The sequence below is a fragment of the Cynocephalus volans genome, chromosome 4, assembly GCF_027409185.1.
Source record: "Cynocephalus volans isolate mCynVol1 chromosome 4, mCynVol1.pri, whole genome shotgun sequence".
Lineage (NCBI taxonomy): Eukaryota > Metazoa > Chordata > Mammalia > Dermoptera > Cynocephalidae > Cynocephalus > Cynocephalus volans.
The window spans coordinates 69,559,887-69,581,371 of record NC_084463.1 but is presented as its reverse complement, the minus strand read 5'-3'; positions in this window follow the sequence as shown (position 1 = coordinate 69,581,371).

Genomic DNA, 21,485 nt, shown 5'->3' with positions numbered 1-21,485 from the left:
GAATTTTGATGGGGATTGCATTGAATTTGTATATCACTTTGGGTAGTATGGACATTTTCACTATGTTGATTCTTCCAATCCAAGAGCATGGAATATCTTTCCATCTTCTTGTATCCTCTCTAATTTCTCTCAGCAGTGGTTTGTAGTTATCATGATAGAGATTTTTCACCTCCTTGGTTAACTCAATTCTTAAGTATTTTATTTTTTTGGTGGCTATTGTAAATGGGCAGGCTTTCTTGATTTCTCATTCTGCATGTTCACTATTGGAGAAAAGAAATGCTACTGATTTTTGTGTGTTGATTTTGTATCCTGCTACTGTGCTGAAATCATTTATCAATTCCAACAGTTTTTTTGTAGAGGTTTTAGGCTGTTCGATATATAGGATCATGTCATCTGCAAACAGGGACAGTTTGACTTCATCTTTTCCAATCTGGATGCCCTTTATTTCCTTCTCTTCTCTGATTGCTCTGGCTAGTACTTCCAACACTATGTTGAATAGGAGTGGTGAGAGTGGGCATCCTTGTCTAGTGCCTGTTCTTAAAGGAAAAGCTTTCAGCTCTACCCCATTCAGGATGATATTGGCAGTGGGTTTGTCATATATGGCTTTAATTATGTTGAGATACTTTCCCTCTATACCTAACTTATAGAGGGTCTTTGTCATGAATGAGTGCTGAACTTTATCAAATGCTTTTTCAGCATCTATAGAGATGATCATATGGTCCTTGTGTTTGAGTTTATTAATATGGTGTATCACATTTATTGATTTGCATATGTTGAACCAACCTTGCATCCCTGGGATGAATCCCACTTGATCGTGATGAATAATTTTTCGTATGTGTTGCTGTATTCTGTTTGCTAGTATTTTAGTGAGGATTTTTGCATCTATATTCATCAAGGATATCGGCCTGTAGTTTTCTTTTTTGGTTATATCTTTACCTGGTTTTGGTATCAGGATGATGTTTGCTTCATAGAATGAGTTTGGGAGATTTGCGTCCGTTTCAATCTTTTGGAATAGTTTGTAAAGAATCGGTGTCAATTCCTCTTTGAATGTTTGGTAAAATTCTGCTGTGAATCCATCTGGTCCTGGGCTTTTCTTTGTTGGGAGCCTTCTGATAACAGCTTCAATCTCCTTTATTGTTATTGGTCTGTTCAAATTTTCTACGTCTTCACGGTTCAGTTTTGGGAGCTTGTGTGTGTCCAGAAATTTATCCATTTCCTCCAGATTTTCAAATTTGTTGGCGTATAGTTGTTTATAGTAGTCTCGAATGATTCCTTGTATTTCAGATGAATCAGTTGTAATATCGCCTTTTTCATTTCTAATTTTTGTTATTTGAGTCTTCTCTCTTCTTTTTTTTTTGTTAGCCATGCTAATGGTTTGTCAATTTTATTTATCTTTTCAAAAAACCAACTTTTTGATTCGTTGATCTTTTGAATTGTTTTTTGGTTTTCAATTTCATTCAGTTCTGCTCTGATCTTAATGATTTCTTTCCGTCTGCTAACTTTAGGATTGGATTGTTCTTGTTTTTCTAGTTCTTTAAGGTGAAGTGTTAGGTTGTTCACTTGCCATCTTTCCATTCTTCTGAAGTGAGCATTTAATGCAATAAATTTTCCCCTCAATACTGCTTTTGCAGTATCCCACAGGTTTTGGTATGATGTATCATTGTTTTCATTAGTTTCAATAAACTTTTTGATTTCCTGCTAGATTTCTTCTTGGACCCATATGTCATTAAGTAGAATGCTGTTTAATTTCCATGTGTTTGTATAGTTTCCAGAGTTTTGTTTGTTATTAATTTCTAGTTTTAATCCATTGTGGACTGAGAAAATACATGGGATATTTCCAATTTTTTTGAATTTATTGAGACTTGATTTGCGACCTAATATGTGATCTATCCTGGAGAATGATCCATGTGCTGATGAGAAGAATGAATATTCTGAGGTTGTTGGGTGGAATGTTCTGTAGATATCTGCCAATTCCAATTGGTCTAGAGTCTTGTTTAGATCTTGTGTTTCTCTACTGATTCTTTGCCTAGATGATCTGTCTAATATTGACAGTGGAGTGTTCAGGTCCCCTGCTATTATGGTATTAGTGTCTATTTCCTTCTTTAGGTCAAATAGAGTTTGTTTTATAAATCTGGCTGCTCCAACATTGGGTGCGTACATATTTATGATTGTTATGTCTTCTTGATGGATCAGTCCTTTTATCATTAAGTAGTGTCCCTCATTATCTCTTTTTATGGTTTTTAGTTTAAAGTCTATTTTGTCAGATATAAGAATAGCCACTCCAGCTCGTTTTTCTTTTCTGTTTGCATGGTAAATCTTTTTCCATCCTTTCACTCTTAGTCTGTGTGAATCTTTATGGGTGAGGTGGGTCTCTTGTAGGCAGCATATAGTTGGGTCCTGCTTTTTGATCCAGTCAGCCAGTCTGTGTCTTTTAATTGGGGAATTTAAGCCTTTAACATTAAGAGTTGTTATTGAAAGGTGTTGATTTATTCCTAGCATTTTATTGGTTGTTTGGTTGTCTTAGGTGTCTTTTGTTCCTTGCTTTCTGATTTACTGTTTGGTTTCTTTGTTTGTTGGTTCCTTAGGTTGTAGATAGTGTTTTTGTTAGCTTGTTTTCTCTTCATGAATGCCATTTTTATTGTACTAGCGGGTTTAGATTTTTCTTAGGTTTTTATGGCAGTGGTAGTTATTTTTCAGGAACCAAACCCAGTACTCCCTTGAGGATTTCTTGTAAGGGTGGTCTTGTGGTAGTGAACTCCCGCAGTTTTTGTTAGTCTGAGAAATATACTATTTGCCCCTCATTTCAGAAGGATAGCCTTGCAGGGTAGAGTATTCTTGGCTGGCAATCTTTGTCTTTTAGTATTTTGAAAATATCATCCCATTCCTTTCTAGCTTTTAGGGTTTGTGATGAAAAGTCTGATGTTAACCTGATTGGGGCTCCCTTATAGGTGATTTGACGCTTCTCTCTTGCAGCTTTTAAGATTCTCTCTTTGTCTCTGAGTTTTGCCAATTTGACTATGACATGTCTTGGAGAAGGCCTTTTTGGGTTGAATACGTTTGGAGATCGTTGAGCTTCCTGGATCTGAAGATCTGTGATTTTTCCTATACCTGGGAAGTTTTCTGCCACTATTTTGTTGAATATGTTTTCAATGGAATCTCCATTTTCCTCCCCTTCTGGAATACCCATGACTCGCATATTTGAGTGCTTGAGGTTGTCTGATATCTCTCTCAGATTTTCTTCCATGTCCTTGATTCTTTTTTCTTTCTTTTTGTCTGCTTGTGTTATTTCAAACAGCCCATCTTCAAGTTCAGAGGTTCTCTCTTCAACTTCGACAAGCCTGCTGGTTAAACTCTCCGTTGTGTTTTTTATTTCGCTGAATAACTTCTTCAGTTCAGCAAGTTCTGCTACATTTTTTTTCAGGACATTGATTTCCTTGTATATTTCCTCTTTCAGATCCTGTATACTTTTCCTCATTTCATCATGATGTCTAGCTGAGTTTTCTTGTATCTCATTCAGTTTCCTTAGAATTATCACTCGAAATTCCTTGTCAGTTATTTCAAGGGCTTCTTGTTCTATAGGATCTAGAGTATGAGATTTATTAACTTTTGGTGGTGTACTTTCTTGATTTTTTGTATTTCTGGTGTCTTTTTTTTGGTGTTTATTCATTGTGGCAGGGGGTTTCATAGTCCACCAGTTTGAGACTAATGACTAACTAGGATGTTGCTGTGGTTGCCAATTTGGTATGGCTCCCGCCGTGACTGCTCAGTTGGCCTCTAGTGTCTTGTGTGTGTGGTTGCCTCGGGTCTTGGGCTTCTCCGGGGATCCACCTTTCTGGTCAGCTTGTACTCTGCTGGGCTGGTGGATCACGTACCACAGGGTGTGTGATCTCTGTTGAGCTTTCACTTTCTGTACAGGACTTCTCCCCGTTCCGTGTGCTCTGGCCCAGGCTGTTAGATCGTGCAGTGGCGACCCCACCGGGTTTGTGGTTTCTGTCGAGTCTCCGCCTCCCTGGCCGCACGTCTCTCCCCTCTGTGCACACTGTGCTGGGCTGGGCTGTGTCTTCTGCACCCCTCGTCTATCAGCTGGGCCTTCAAGACGCTGCTCAGCACCTCCTCGCCCAGGAAGTCTACCAGGTTTCTGCTAGGCACAGACGACCGGTCTCTCTGGGTGCCTTTGTAGCACTGTGTAGATCTTTCTCGGGTCTTGTTCACCTTTGTATCCCCCCGGTATAAACCGAGTCTAGTGCCCGCCTGCAGCCTGCTCTCCAGCAGGTTCAAGCGGACCTGGGAACTCTCCTACCACACTATTCCCAATCAGAAATTCGTTAGGCTTTTTTCCAAACTGGTGGTCGCAGAGATGGTATCTGCCTCCCAGTAACAGGAAGTTTACCGGGGCGGAGTCCAGGGTGTGGTGGAGTGACAGTCGGCCTGCCCGTACTTCCTAGCCCTCCCAACACTGGTTGGGATGCCCCACACCCCCAGCCCCGCCAGAGAACCGCGGAGGGAGTGGGAGAGGAGGCCAGCCCGCAGGGTCCGGAAAGCCCCGCGCCAGGCCAAGCAAATGGGCTCAGTAATGGCCGAGCAGGGCGGAGCTGCCCGCACCTGGGAAAATGGAGGCAGCACCGGGGCAGTGAGTGGCCTGGTGGTGCAGGCGGGAGCTGCGTGGGCATCCACCCCCCGAACAGAGCTGTGCCAGGGATCACTCACAGTGCTGTGCCAGGTCGGGCGCTCGCTCTGTCTCTGGTTTGTTGCCTTCCGTGTTCTCGGCGCTGCCGCCTCGGGCTGTTCAGTCGCGGCGCCGCTCGGGCGCTCCCAGGAATCTTCTTTAATGCCGGCCTGAAACCTCGAATCCTGAATAGGGCAGCTGGCCGCCTTCAGTGCGGCCCCAGCCTCCGGGATCCTGGCTGCATCCACAGCAGCCCTGGCGCCGTGTTCCCTGTTTCAAGACTCGCTTTTGCAGCTAAGAATCAGTTCTTTTCCTGCTCCACACTTCAAAGCTGTTGCCTGTAAATGAGGCAGCCTCTCCTGCCGGGGGCAAAGTGGCGTTGAGCCCCCACGACCGGCCAGCAGCAGCAGTCCTCCCTTAAGAGATGGCCAGAGGAAGGTCCACAAGTTTCCCGGCTGCCTGAGGCCCAGTGGCCACCTTTTCCACCTCAGCTACTCCGCGCCAGCCGCCGCAGCCGCCGCCATCTTGAAACCAGGTTCCTTTTTCTCTTTCTTTTTTCTTTCAACTCTGAGGGGGCACAGCGGTGGCCGTGAGGCGTGGGGAGTCGCCCGTGGGGGGTCCCGCTCCCTTTATGACAGTTTAAGCAATGATGATTTAAGACAAAAATATATGATAAATTGGTCTTCAACAAAATTAAAAACTACTCTTCTTAGAGTGCTACCTTTAAGAAAATAAGAAGGCAAGCTAGAGAGTCCATGAAATTATTCGCAAAGCACAAAGGTGAAAGAGGTTTTGTATTCAGAAAAGTTTTGTATAAAGAACTCTCACAACTCAATAATATGCAGATGAAGAATTCACAAAAATTAACAAAGAATTTTCAAAAAAAAATTTGAACAGATCCTTCACACACATATAGAAAAAATATGAAAAATTAGCACATGAAAGATGTTCAACATCTTAAGTCATTAGGGAAATGTATAAAACCACAGTGAGCTACCTCTATATGCCTACTAGATTGGCTAGATTAAAAAAACCAACAATGCCAAATTCTAGTGAAGGGTAGAGCAACTGAATTTTTCATACATTGCTGATGGAATGCACTTTGGAAAAGTTTGCCAATTTTTTATGAAGTTAAACATACATGGATCATATGATAAAAACCTCACCCCTAGGTGTTAAAAATGAAAATGTATATCCATGCAATACTTATAATTAAATATTTATAGCAACTTTATTTATAAGAGCTAAAATGTGGAAACAATTCAAATGTCTGTCAGCTGGTGAATGGATAACCAATTGTCATGCATACATGCAGTGAAATACCACTCAGCATTAAAAAGAAAAAGCTATCTATATATACAACAGCATTGATAATTCTCATAAGCATTATGCTAAATGAATGATTCCAGAGGGGAAAAAAAAAGGCCATATATTGTATGAATCTGTTTATACGACATTCTAGAAAAAGCAAAACTATAAAAACAAAAATCAGATCAGTGGTTTCCAGAGAGGTGTGGTCAGGGGATTGATTGTACCATGATATGAAGAGACTTCGTGGGTGATGGGAATATTCTATATCTAAATTATAGTTAAGTACATGGCTATGTCTATCTACCAATTTTTATCAAAATCTACTCATTGAAAGAGTAAATTTTTCATAATGGTGTATTAAATCTCAATGAACCTGAATTAAGAGAGAAATTGTTTTCATAATAACTCTTAATAATATTGTAGTAATGAACATTTATTACATTACCATTTACAAATACACTTTCACATAATCATCATGCTGAATACTTATCACTGTGATAAGCATATTAATAACTATCATTTTTACAACTATAAACATTAAATGTTACAAATTTTAGATGATTTTTTTCCCTAAGCATAATGATCGCTACACAGGAAAACTAGGGCTCATATGCACCCCTAAATTCAGATTCACTCAGAATGATAAAGTGGGAAGAGCAGGAATTTTTGAATAGTAGGTATATAAGTTCAAATCTTGTCACTGCTTCTAAAACATATAGAAAGTCTCCAATGTAGGACTGCATCGGAGCCCTAGTTTTCCTGCATAGCAATCATTATGCTTTGGGGAAAAAGTCATCTAAAATTTCTAACATTGAATGTTTATAGTTGTAAGAATGATAGTTATTCATATACTTATCTTACCTTATTTGCCTAAAAGTTATCATCAGTATTAAAGAAATAACCTTGAGAAAGTGTCTAATACAATGGCTGGCACATATTAGGTATCCTTTTCTTATTAGTTCCTGCCTTTCACCTTTCCACTGACCTACTATTGCATTCACCAGTGTTGTAAAGATATTCGCTCTCTTGATAGTACTGCTGCCTTCCAAGTGATCCGTGTCAGGAATCTTCTAGACACATAGCCTCTATCTCTCCCACTCCACTAACATTCATTTGAAACTGTCTTCCTAAATATGTCTTGAGTTCCTCTTGTCTTAGTCTCTACAGTTCCCTCAGTTAAATCTCTCTTTTGCTTTTCTTTTACAGTTTTGTAATTGCTTCCTGTCTGGTCTCCCAGACTCCGAACTGCTCTTTACATTAACATCAGAATGAGCATCCTAAAAGACAGACTTGATCATTACTCCCTTACTTAACACCCTTTCATAGCTTGTCATGTACCGGTCATACGAATTGTAAATTCCATATCATCCCATATGAAGCTGATGGTCTGATCCTTGCCTTTTTCTTCAGCTTCCCCTCCCAGTCTTCCCCCCATATCCAGTCATACAGAGCATGTAATTTTCTACAGTGGCATATGTTTATCCCACTGCTGTCTATATTACCACCCTTTGTTATCAAATATTTTTCTTCTCCAGAAAGTCTTCCTTGACTAAGAAAAACTGTGTTTCTCTGGGTTCACATACCTTCCTATGCTCAATCTATCACAGATCTTATAATCTCCTATTAACATTGTTTCCACATTTATCTGTACCACTGGTTAATGAATGCCTTGAGATGAAGAACAAAGTCTTTCTAATGTTTATAACCCCAACTCCTAGCACAATTCGTGAGGTAATCATACACTGAATGGAAAAATTAATAGCATGTGAAATCCTTTCTGTTATCTACAAGTTTATTGGGCCAAATAAAGTTTCTGCATCCAATTGTTTCCACATTGTCTTTTTTGCAACAACATTGGAAATACTATGATATATGATATTTTATTTCCCTTTATTTATACAAATGCTTTAGAAATATTCAATTTTTATGAAAGGGGAGCAAGGCATAGTAAAAATAAATTAAACGTGATGTCAGAAGAATTATTGTTACTTGTAGTTCTGTGAATAACTAGCTAAATAACTGAGTACTTACAATAGCTTCTGTATGTTTCAGTTTTCTCTTAAACTAAGGTGTAATTTCTGATGTTTATTCTAATTCCAAAGTGTGGTCATTCCCTCTATTCTTTGCTTTTGTAGAATCTGATAGCCTTTTTACCTTATTCTCTATAGCATAGTTTTAATTTCTCTATTCTTTCTTTCTAGCCTACAAAATCTTTTCTTCTTTTTTTTTGGGGGGGGGTGGGGGTGGGTAAGATTCCTAGTTACCTAAGATAGAAAGCACAACAGTTTATTCTTCATGGGCCTTCTAGATTCTGCTTCTTTCTTTATCCAAGTTTGTAATATACTATTGCTAAATCATTTTTATACCACTTTCTTGGAGCTGCCATCTCTCTATTTCAGTGAGTCTCCTTTGCCCTCAGATGAAATACCAACTTCTGAATGTCATGTTCAAAATGCTGACGTTAGACCTATTCTCTCCCCTCTTTCTCTTGTCTCTTCTTAACCTTATTCCTCACCCTGCTCCTTTTAAAACCTTGACTGCTGTCTAGCAGAATTTTGCCCATGTTGCCCAGTTCACCCCTGTTATGTCTTTCTAATCTGTTAAGTAAGAATTCAGTACCTATCTCCTTCCAACACTTATACTCAATTAACCCTGCTTCTCCTCTCACCCTCTCACAGAGCTCCATGTACCAAGTAATGAACAAGCTGGCTAAATACTCATATTGTCAAATTCATAGTGCAAAAATACTGTCTTTTAAAGGAGAAAATGGGTTAGATTCATATGAAATAAATCCAGAAGCACCCAGGCATTGGTCTCACTTTTATCCCACATTTGTCATTACTCTTCTGCTAATTCTCCCTAAGAAAAGTGGACAACATATCTTATGTGATACAGCACCAGCCCATCAAACTTTCTAGTTCTCCTGAGATTCTCGTAGGTGGAATTTCTCCAGTTCATTAGCTATCAAAAAGAGATCTTATTTGATTTGGATGATACTTATTTTCTAATACTAATACTCTTAGAGCTAAAAAAAAAAAATCAAAAATATAAACTCTTTCGTAATTTGGTCAAAATGTTTTTACATTGTGACAGCTGAAATGGGCCTCATATATCATCTAGTTAAAATCTATTACTTTGCAGATGAGAAAATTTTGACACACCCAAGTAAAGACATTTATTGAAGGTCTCACTGCTTTTAGGTAGAAAGCCAATATTAAGGCATAATTTTTCCAATTTCCAGTCCCACCAACCTTCTTCACGTTTTGCCCTTTAATAGGCTGTCTGGATATTGGGAGCATAATCACATTATCTCAACTCTTCTGCAAACTGATGTTGGAATACAATCCTTCAGCTTAGATGTCAATATGCACTTGTCACTGGAAAAGGGTAATGATAGTCTTATTATAACTAGCAACAAAACAGGACAAGGAACACTCCTACACATCCATATTGATGCCTTTTCTCATTAAAATCGTGATTTTATTAAAGATGAATCATGATAAGATTTGTACAAAAGTCATTCTCAATATTTCTCAGCCTTGCCTGTTACCGGTTAACCTATGAAGAAAACTGGTAGATTTTAAACCTTAACTTTTAAGATAGTAATAAAGAAGTAGATTGTTATTAGGGAAATTATTTAAAGGTAGTTATATTACATTTGGAACACATCTAAGTTTTGAATTATAATTGTTCTTAATAGCTATTTTAGTTGAGAAGTAGCCTTGGTAAGTGTTAATTAAATAATCCAGTGCAGTAGTTTGAAGATATACCCCTAATACAATTTTTAATTATAAAGGTAAAATGGGCACTATAAATAATTGTTTTTCTATTTCATACCTGCATATACTAGTTATGGAAATTTATCATATTTTTCTCTAATATTTCATTCTGACAAATGTATCAAAGAGTCTGTTTTTGTGACTTTAATTCACAGTATTTATGAAATGAAGAAAGCAGAAACGGGAAGTTGTTACATTTCCAAATGAATGAATAGTTATAATTGTAGCTACTATTCATTGATTGGTTACTACCAGGCACTATAATTAGTTTATGTATGAGATAATTTTTAATCATTGAAGCAACCTAAATTTTCATTTTATAGATGAAGAAATTACCTCAAATCAAATAGCTGGTATTTTTATTTGACCCAGATGTCGCCTACTGCAAAAACCATGATCTTGAAAAATAAAGGAAGTCATCACGCAATTGATTACCCTCTATGTTTCTGGCACCAGTGCCAGCTGGAATGATGCATAAGTGAACTAGGAAGTCTTAGTCTTTACCATCTCGAGGTTACTCTAGATATGAGCTTTTCTACAAAGAATCTGTTGTTTTAAAAGTGCAGCATGACACCATAATAGAATTTTTTTTAATCCTAAAGAAATAAGCAGATTTTGACAATAATATGTGTGCACAAGAATGTTTATTTAACATTATTTGAAATGGAAAAATACTCAGACAGAAAAATAAGAAAAATATGATACAATATATTTATAAACATAAAAAATTCCACCCTTAAAGAATATTATAAAGAACATTTTCTAAAAGGGTATATTTTATTAATTTATCCATTCAAAAATATTTATGAACACATATGATGTGCTTGACACAATTCAAGGTACTTATCATATAGCCATTAAAAGAAAAATAAAAAAGCTCTGGTCCTTATAAAGCTTACTTTTTCATGGTGAAAAGATATAATAGAGATAAGCAAATATTATAAACAATAGTGTTAGTGACAACGCAAAGGAACAGAGAATAACAGGAATACTACTATTCAAGGACAGTCAAGGAAGACACAGTAAACATGTGAATATCTGAGGAAGAACATTTCAGATACAGGAAATATTTTTAGTATGTCAGATTTTATATACAAATACCTTGTTAACGAACAAATTAGAAAACCAGAAAATACACACACACAAACACACATGCACACAGATATTATTCACCCTTAAAAAATAAGAAAATCTTGCCATCTGTAGCAACACAGATGAGAAGGACATTAAGCTAAGTGAGATATGCCAGACAAATACTGCATGACTTCGCTTCTGTGTGGGGGAAATGAGAAGATGTTGGTAAATGGTTACAAACTTTAAGTTCTAAGATGTGTGAGTTCTGGAGACCTAATGCACAGCATGGCAACTATATTTAATACTAATGGATTGCATACTTGAAATTTGCTAAGACAGTAGATCTTGAATGTTCACATAAAAATAATGGTTACTATGTGAGGTAATGGATATGTTATTAGCGTGATTGTGGTAATCATTTCACAATGTACACGTATGTCAAAACATCACATTGTGCACCTCAAATATATACAATTTTTATTTGTCAATTGCACATCAGTAAAGCTGGGGAAAACTGCTTGAAAGCATTTTGGTGACAACAAGGCAGCGATGATTTAGTGAAGTAAAGTCCCAAGGAGAGGAGGAATGTGGAGAGAGGAACCCAGTATTCAGCTCCACTTTTCTCAACCACATGGTTGAGAGGCTGGACAGTCAAGCAGAGCACAGGGAGTTTCAAGGTGCTTAGGGGGAAAAAATGGAATTTGAGACCACTTCTGGTGCATTTCTTCCTTTGTGTAAATCTGTATTTGTATTTGGTATAATTTCTATTCTGTCTGAAATAGTTCTTATAGTGTGGCTCTGCTAGTGATGAATTCTTCCAATTTTTGTGTCTGAAAAAATTTTTATTTCACCTGTACTTTTAAAAAGTATTTTTGCAGAATTCTAGTAAGACAGTATATTCCTCCCATCAGTTTAAACATGTGATTTCACTATCTTTTCTATTGCATTATTTCCTATAGAAAATCTACTGTCACTATGTTTTTTCTGTATGTACTATGTCTTTTATTCCTCTGGATGCTTTTAAGATCTTTCTCTTTATCACTGGTTTTGAAAAATTTGATTATGACATAACGTCATTTTCTTTATGTTCTTTATGCTTGGGTTGCATCAAGATTCTCAGATCTGTGAAACTATAGTTTATTTGTTTGTTTGTTTTTTTAACAAATTTGGAATAATTTTGGCCATTATTTGTTCCAGTACTTTTTTCTGTCCTTTCTTTTACGAGACTCCAATTGCACATGTATTAGGTTCTTGAAGTTGTCTCCAATGCTGTTTTTCTTAATGTTTTGTTCTTTGTGCTTCATTTTGAATAGAGTCCATTGCTATATCTTCAAGTTTACCAATCTTTTTTTCTGCAATGTCTTATCTGCCATTCATCTTATCCTTTGAATTTTTCAGCTCACACATTATAGTTTTCACAGAAAATCATCTTGGGACTTTTTTTATGTCTTCTGTGTCTCTACTTAATTTTTTGTACATATATAGTACAGTAATCAAACTGTTTTAATGTCCCTGTCTTTTAATCTAACAGCTGTGTCAGTTCAGATTTGGTTTTAATTGTTTTTCTCTTTGTGGGTCATATGATCATGCTTCTTTGCAAACCAGACAATTTTCTTGTTGCTATTGATGTTTCCAGACATTGTGGCTGTTACCTCGTTTGTTGCTGGATATTTTGTATAAATATTTTGTATCAAAGTATTTTTTATTTCACAGAATAAATCTCAAACATCTGTGCATGTGTGTGTCTGTGTGTTTGCATGCGTGTATGTCTGTGTCTGTGTATCCTTTAGCTGTATTCTACTTAAGAGACTTATACACATATATGATATTCCATTCATATGTCTTTGAACTTCATTCTATGATGCAGTTAAAATACTTGGGGTTAATTTGATCTTATCAGGTCTCGCTTTTAAGATTTGTAAGGGGCAACTAGAGTAGTGCTCATCTTCAGGCTAACTTTTCACCACTACTGAGAAATGATCCTTCTGTGTATTCTGTATGATGCCCTGTGAATCATGAGGTTTTCCAAAATAGCTGGTGAGAACAGGCACTATTCCAGCCTTATGGGAGTGCCAGGTACTCTTCTCTCTAATTCTTCCAGGTGTTTATTTCCCCAGCCTCAGATAGCTTCTCCATATCACAACTTAGGTGAATATTCAAGGGGGACCCTCTACAGATCTTTGAAGTTCTTTTGCTGTGAAGCTCTCTCCTGTCTGGTGCTCTGTTCTGGAAATTCAGGCAGCCTTAGTGTCCACATTCTCCACTCAGAGTTTGCCAAGCTGTGTCTGGATTCCCCCTCCCTGCATCACAGCCTGGGAACTTAGTGCAGAAAGGTGGGGCAATCACAGACCTAACCTCAGTTGTTTACTATGTTTCAAGGTTCATTGTCTTCATTATACAATATCTAATGTTTTGTAAAACATTACCTTATATATAATTTATCTGTTTTTGTTGTCTTGGGGGGAGGATACAGCTGTTCTTCATTACTTCATCTTGTCTGAAGCAGAAGTCCCATCAGTAGGAATTTAAGGCAAGATTTAATTATATCAACCAAGGTCCACTATTTTCCAAATATGATCCTGAGTATTCTCCCTTTACTAAAGCCAGTTTAGTAAAGGAGACTCTTCATTGTTGGTAGAGTTTGAAAGTGTTGTCCCAAAGAAACTCATGTGGAAATCTGATCCCCAATGTGGCAGTGTTGGGAGTTGTTTGAGTCATGGGGGCGGATCCCTCATGAATGGATTAATGCTCTCCCTGGTGCATGGGGGTTGTGAGTGAGTTCTCTCTTTGTTAGTTCCCATGAGAGCTGGTTGTTTAAAAGACCCTGGCACCTCCCCAATCTCTCTCGCTCTCTGCTCCACCATTTTTGCAACATGGTACACTGCATTGCTGAAATCACCAGCAAAGAAGGCCTTCACCAGATTATTCCCTGTACTTTGGACTTCCAAGCCTCAGAAACTGTCAGCAATAAATTTTGTACTGACTAACAAGTTTATAAGACTAGAAGTAGATTTATTTGGTTTGTGTCTATGTGTGGAATGTGTGATCTATGAAAAAGTGCTTTCTTTTGTAATGTGAATAAGAATAGAGAAAAATAAAATTCAGTAAGAAACAATAAATCTAAGTTAAAAAACAAAAAGATTGAACTATTTTTAGTGATCTGGCAAAGGTTTAACTTTTTAACTTCAAATTAGCAAAAGCCCAAAGAACAGAATTAACTGTTGAAAATAAATTAAATGATGTTTTATATATTAATAAATTAATGTGTATCATTTTTAAATAGAAGCTGTAGAAATATGAACTGAAGTGAAGAAGCAAAATAGATTCCAACCTTAGAACAATGTAACCTAATGGATAGTAGAAGAAAAAAAAAAAAGTAGACGGCATCTAAGGCATCTGATAAGTTTTGCCTAGTGATAAAAAAGGCATAGAATGAGACTTTAAATGTGAATAATAAAAATACTGAGTATCTTACAGGTGAGTAATTCAGTTTTGACAAATAAAAGAATAGGATGTCAATTAAATCTTATAAAAGATAAGAGATTATTGTAACATATGTAACTAGAAAGAGAAAACTTGAATTTCAGGTTTAAAAAAATATTTCAAATTTACATGCTCATTTCTCCTACATGTAATATGTACACATACATATATTTTGTCTTTTAGTATTTTAAATGTTACAGTGAACTATAGGATTCTAAGCTATTGTGTTTTTACCCAGTAATTTTTATAGACACCAATTTTTTCCCTGTAATGTTGATATTATTATAAATAGGATTGCCTGTGAGTTTCAAACTCTTACATGGCTCCCCTAGATCTCAACAAAAAGTCATTTTGACACAGGACTTAATAGCTCAGATGGCATTTGGTTTACACTTTCCTGTGGAATTTGATATCATACTAGCAATACTAACATTTCTAAAAAATATGAAGAATAAATACAAATTCATTAAAAATGAGTAAAAGTAAGCTAAATTTTAAAAATTACATAAAAAATAAAGAAAAATATTATTTTTTAATCAGTGAAAAGTAAAGTAAATATATATATATATATATATATATATATACTGAATATAAAAATGTTAAAGTTGTTTATTGAGTTAAACCTCATAGATACTCTGCTATCATACAAGCCCTGTTTAATATTTACCAAAGTCTTTACGGTTCATATTTTGACCTAAAAATCCTATTCCCAAGAATGTACCCTAAGAAAATAACCAGTTATGGTAGCAAGATCTGTGACAGATGATATTCATTTTAATACACAGTAATTATAATAACAATTTTGAAAATAACCTAGATATTAGACATTTGAAATGATTGAATATTGATATAGAGACAGGTCGGCATCCAGGTTGCCATGGAAAGTCCACCAGTAAGGTATCATAGCAGGGAAGGCAGCTCACCGGAGGCCAAGCCTAGGCCAGGAGGCCATCCTACAGTAAATGAGCTGGAGAAGTCAGGAGTTAGGCTACAGAGAATGCCCTAGACCTGGCCATGCAGGGGCCCTACCAACGGCACACATTTCAGGGACTGTGAGGAAAATCAAGTCAGTATAGTCAGGTCCCCTTACCTCATACCTGGCTGGGTATGATTCAGCACATCCATTGTAAGCTAGTTATAAGAGTAGTGTAAGTGTGCATGTGCACACCTATACTCCTTGGCTTGCTGCCACTGTTGCATACTTTCAGTATAAAAGGCAAGGGCTCTGAACCACTGGCCAGCAGAGCTCTTATAGGAATAAAAGCGTATCTATCCTGCCATTGGCTGCCAGAATCTTTTTTCAACTACCTGACTCACCACCTGCACAGGATGGGGCAGAGGGGTCTGTGATCCAGCCCAACAGGGATCCACGCTTTAGAAAGTCTTTCTTTGCAGTGCCATCCAGGCAGGGCATTCCAAGCCTATACAAGGAACTGTGTAGGCCTGTCCCTGTTTCTCTCTTTGGGGACACTCTCTAACTTTCTGCTCCACCATGCCCCTCAACCCCATGTGGGATAGACAAAGCTTTGAGGACTGCAAGAGTGGCCCTTTGGGCCCCATAGCTTTTCCATGGTTTCAAGAAGGGATCTGGTTAGGGGTTCTATACCACCGACTGGGACTATATTTCTTTTATGAGAGTAGAAGACTGTGTGAGAAAGATGCTAACACTATGAGTTCTACCCTTCAAACTGAGGAATGTTCAGGGCACCTAACATTAACTTTAACCAAATGAGTGGCCAGTACACTGGCCCTTGCCCTGCTTTCTGATCACTGTGCTGCCTCTGTTCTGCAGCACCTGAGGGCTGTGGAGGTGGCGGCAATCATTCTGTACCAGGGAAGTGCATGCCACTGGCACCCCTTTACAGGTTCCCCATCATATGTCAGGCAGTCCTCCAGGAATGTCTCCTCCACTTATCTCTCAAGGGTTTTCATAACAGTTAACTATTCCTTTCAATCCATGTGCTCTCTTACTGCTGACTGATGTCACGTAAAGCTTTTCTCCTTTGGTCTTAAAACATTGCAAAGAAAAGATAGACATTCCTTATGCAAATTAAATCAGTCTCTTGCTCTGACCCTTTGCATACTCTCCCCACTAGTGGCACTACGTGCAGGGCAGGAAAGCAAGGAATATGGTCAACATGGAGATTATATCCCACAACTGTGATGATTACAGCCTACAGAGTGCACAGGGTTGGAGGGTGTGCTGTTCTACGTCTTTACTATACAATTTTGCATGGTAAATTTAATGTGACCAGAAATGAATTATCATTCATGTTTTCACTGCATATTCTAGGCAAGACTTGCATTTATGGTTGCCATCAATGAGACCCAGTAACAAGCTTTGAGAAAGTCTGTGGAAGCTAATATTCATGAGCCACAGGATAGATGATGCAGTGTCATGAGAATATTGTAATCAGCAATAAATAAGTGTTATTAGGGAACTGCAGGAGCAAGATCATCTATATTGTTTCTACACAGACAGGTTCAGAAGAGCTATGGCATTATAAGTCATAACACCATTGCTCCTTTTTTCTTAGAGACAGAAAATTAAGCAGGAATGGTACATTTGACAATATAAGAACGGGAAAAAAATGGTTCCTGAACCTGAACAGGAAGAGGTGATGTCTAGGCATCATGAAGAATATCCACATGCACTGATTTGACAATAAGCAAATATGTATATGCCTCACCTGTACCCATTTTTTAAAATTTCTGGTACAGATTTATACCTTACACAAATCCATGAACTTTCTGAATAATTTTTAATCAAAAATATAATCAAGTTACTTATATAGACAGGAGTCCAACAAAAATCTACTTGTGGCCTTGTGGTTACATACAAGGGAGGTTAAGCAAATAAGAAACTATATTGAGTACAGGGGGATCCAGGCTTCCTACCCTTAGAAAAAGGAGGTACAGATAAGCGGAGAAGCAAATCTAGAACGAACCCTGTATTGTTGCATTGGAATTGGAGTTACTAGTGTAATCTCATGAGTTTTAATATATAAAAGCAGAAACAGAGATATAGATAGAGAGGTGGATATTTATAGATGTAAGTATGTAAAAAAAATAGGTATTTATTCTAGTTCGGTACTTTGTGAAGTCCTCTGAAGAACAACACACCAGTACCAATGAGCACACTTTGAACATAGATGTTGGTTGCTAATGATTTTATTCCTTGAAGGAATCCAGAGCTTCTTGAAAAATGGCTGATCCAGGGCAGGGGCAAAGAAAGTGTAAAGTGAACCTAGCACATCTCATTGTGCCCAAAGTAAGAAAGCATTAAAAAATGACAGGAACATGACAAAAACAGAAACGGAAATGGAGTTAGATTAAAACAGAAAAAGGAGTTAAAAACAGAAACAGGACTTGGATTAAAGGAGGTTAAACAGCCCAATGTGAATCAATTTGAGCAGAAAATATGAGGGTACTTCAAAAGTTCATGGAAAAATACAACTGGAAGGTATTATGAATCTTTCCATGAATTTTTTGAAATACCCTCATATGTAATGACAAGAGTGGATTATGACATCTAATAAATAATAAATCCAAAAATGAGTAAATAAGTAAATAAATAACTAAAAGAGAGGAGAATGTTCTTTCTGACAGTAAATTTCAACTAATATATGTAAAAATGGCAGAATCAGATAATCACTATTTGGCAACCATCATAGAAAAAGTTTATGAAATAAAAAATAATCAATAGATGCTGAAATACCAGGAGAAAGTGGGATGAGAAAAAGGGTTTTATATAAAGTCAAAGTATCTCTTCATAAAATACATATTATTTACAAAGAGAAAACATGTAACTTTACAGTGAAGAATTCCATTTGGGTGATGAAATTAAGGCTGCTAGTAATGGGACAAATGAGCATTTTGTGGCATCTGATAGGATACATAAGAAGAATGTAGAATTACTTCTGTGATATCTGGACAAAAATGATTGCACCTGGGTTTTATCATAAAGAAACATCAAACAAAGCCATATAGTTGACAGAAACCTAAGGAGAGATTGTTCTTGAAGCAAGACTGGGTGATCTGCAGTAATGCTTTCTATGAAGATAACAGAAATAACGCATGATAATCTATGCTCTGACTTGTGCTATCGGCTCATCCATTTTTCCTTTTATGTTTTTTCCCCTTTGGATCTGGACAGTCTCTCTCTCTTCTTCTTAAAGCTAAGCCCTATTGTTGATATATTTATCTTTCTCTCCTTGAAATCTTATTGTTATCCTGTTTTATTATTCTGTAACATGAGTTAATAAATGTTCTCCTGTCGAACTAAGCATGCAGATTTTTATGTGTACAATAGTCATTCCACAGGAGACCAAAGCAATATTGGTCTGACTCAGTGGTGTCTGACAGAAACATTTAGCAAGTCTAAGTCAGGTCCTATTGAGAATAGGAGTTCAGGAATCTATCTCCTCCTGGAGAGGAAGCAGGAAAATTAGCTGAATGAACATTGTGTAAATGTTTCAAAGAATAACGAAGATCAAAATAGTCATCTGCATTAGCAAGAACAGAATGGGATTTACAGGATAATGCTATAGTACTGGTTCTCTAATTTAACATTGATAAAGTATCATCAAACTCTCGATAACAATGTATTTACTAGGTCCTACTTCCAGAGATCTGGATTCAGTAGGTTGGTGTGGGGCTCAGTGAAGTTTCATTATTATCAAGCACTTAGGGGATTCTTTCCCATGTTTAATTAGAGAACTAATGCTATAGCAGTATTGCTATAGCATCTTGCAAAGCTCATCCTGCTGTTGTTCATATTGACAACTACTGTTGTTAATATAGAAAACTTTCCTGGATTTTGTAATTTCTCAAAGGATCTCTGACCCTTTACACAATTTACACTCAATTAATTACTCTGCTTCCTAACAAGTACAAGAGAAAGGAGAGAAAGGGCTGGGAATCTGGATCGTGGACCACACTTTGAAGCACTGCATTATAGGATTAAAGAGTTCATATATACATATAAATACATACATAAATATATAGTGCACTCTAGATCTTGACATACGGGGAATACTACTAGTTGTACCCAGATTACAATTGGCTTCTAACCAATGAATACATGAGATCAAGTGCAAATTTCTGTATCTGGCGTCTTCTTGGAATGCCACTCCCCCACTCCTTCTTCTGACATCTAGGCCCAGGAAAATAGTCTCTGAGAATGTCCCCGCTTTACAAGCTTCCCTTACCCCTCTTGTACACCAATTTTCCACCACACTATTGGCACACCAGATTTATTTTGTTAACTGTTTCATAAAATGTGATGTTTTCTTCACCTTTGTAACAGCAAGATCTAGCACAGTTCTTGGTACATACCACATATCCTCAAATTATGTGTCAAACTAAAAGAATCACTCATGTGCCCTTGTATTTGTTTTATATTATTGTGTAACAGATTGAACAAAGTTAGCCTAAAACAAAACATATTTATTATCTTACATTTCTGTGGGTCAGGAATTTTGTGTAATTTAACTGGGTGTTCTGCTCAGGGTCTCACAAGGCTAAAATCAAGATGTTGACTGAGTACATTCTTATCTGGAAACTCAACTAGGATAAGATCCACTTCCAACCCACCATTACTTTTTTAAAAATGTATTTTCTTGCACTTGTATGACTGAGGTTCCTGAATTCTTGGATCTGTTGCCCAGAGTCTGCTCTCAGCTCTCAGAGACTGTTCACAGGCCCTGGCCATATCACCATCCATAGGTCTGTCTCATATACTTTGAATCTCTCTGATTTCTTATGTCTCTAATCTCTAAACTTTTTCTTAAAAGGGATCACCTGATTTAGTCAGGCCCATCTGCACTTGAGAAAAAGGGATTATACAGGACAATCATGATTGGGACCAATAATCTCTGAGGGTATCTCAGGATTCTGCCTACCACAACCCTTTATAGATGAAGATCTCAGAGAATTCATTTCAGTTTGTAGGGTGTCAATTTTACATGCAGCTCAATAGTCAAACATTTCATTTTCTATCCTGTATAGTTAGAAAGACAATCAAGCATGGCAATTTGATTAGTGAATTATTTTCTAAATGAATTTTCTTTACCCAGGGCTAGAAAATGTCAGTCTAGTATTATCCTAGTACTTTAGCAATATCTACACACAGGGAAAGAAAAGAAGAAAGTGACTACTAAAGATTCCTTCTACTTAGGCAAAATAATTGGGGAAAATTGATGCCTAACATTTGTCTTCCCTTTACTTGTATAAGTAAAAATAAAGTGTCTAGCTTAGACTGACTGCTTGCTTTGACCAGGCACTGTACTAATGCATACCTTATGCTGTTCAATCTTAAATGGATCATATAAAGTTTATTATCACTGTTCCCATTTTACAGATCAGGAAGCCTGAGATAAGAGAGGTATTAGATATATATTATGATTGCTTCACAAGAAAGACCCATCTTTTAAAAAATAGATATGATTTGGTAAAGGGACACGAAAATAAACTACATTGTATATTGATAAGATAAAGTAAATTTATAAATTTATAAATAAATAAATAAATAAATGAAATAAAGAGATATGTAACTCATAGTGAATTGAGTTTATATCCATACATGTGTTCTTTCTTACCTTTCTTAATCTTCCTAGAGCTCACATTTGAAGTTATTTGAGGTTATGGGTGAAAGAGATTAAAATAATTATTTTCTTACTACACCTTTAAATCCATGTTTTATAATGGACTATTATAAGCTCTAAGTGTACAATTGTAAGTGAACTTTGTAAAAGAATAGAGATATTGCTTTGTTCCTAAAACAGTAATATACTCAATATGACACAAAAGAATTCACAGCATGTGACATTCTTTCAATTCTCAGAGAAATGTTTAAAATCAAGAACAATTAGACAAGTTAACAATGTTTCACTAAATTGGAACATTAAATTTTGAGTGTATATAATTAACTATGCATAAGCAATCTTGATTATGTTTTGTAATGATGAACATGCTAATTATACTGATCTGATCATCACACATTGTAAACAGGTACTGGCATTCGACTTTGTACCCCACAAATTTATGTATAATCAATTATTTTTCGATGAAAAAAATTGAACAGTTTAATTCTTCTTTCAAAGGTGTGCTTGTTTATATAAATGCAGAAAAATTATTGAGTTAATAAATATAAATATATATGCAAAGATAAT